Source organism: Diachasma alloeum, unplaced genomic scaffold (assembly GCF_001412515.2).
Source record: "Diachasma alloeum isolate Michigan unplaced genomic scaffold, Dall2.0 Dall_scaffold_00183, whole genome shotgun sequence".
NCBI lineage: Eukaryota > Metazoa > Arthropoda > Insecta > Hymenoptera > Braconidae > Diachasma > Diachasma alloeum.
The window spans coordinates 2,740,735-2,741,035 of NW_021680349.1; the positions used below are offsets into that span (position 1 = coordinate 2,740,735).

General features: G+C 46.2%; 1 protein-coding gene across 2 annotated transcripts in view; it reads left to right on the forward strand.

Moving 5' to 3' along the window:
* Positions 1-301, forward strand: part of LOC107047590 (protein bric-a-brac 2) — a 251,942-nt gene that overhangs the window by 54,653 nt on the left and 196,988 nt on the right. The window lies entirely within an intron of this gene.

Genomic DNA, 301 nt, shown 5'->3' on the forward strand with positions numbered 1-301 from the left:
CCCCCCCCCCTCCCCCTGCCCCAGTCGCTTTACCACCCCCAATGTTCAGGATATCTTTCTCCTTCTTATGCAGAACGATGATGGGCGAGGAGAGGCAATAAAATATAATGAAATAACATCCAATCCGAGGAGAGATATTGTGAAAATATTATTACTAACTTATTTCTGGAGAGGGGAAGGGGCGAGTCAAGTTTCTGAGAGCATTTCAGATTGATTTTAGGAGCTATTCCTGGTATATTATACTCTTTCTTGGGGGAAAGTCTTCGTCTTGGTTTTTTCCCGGTTGCCGGTTGGGGGGGGG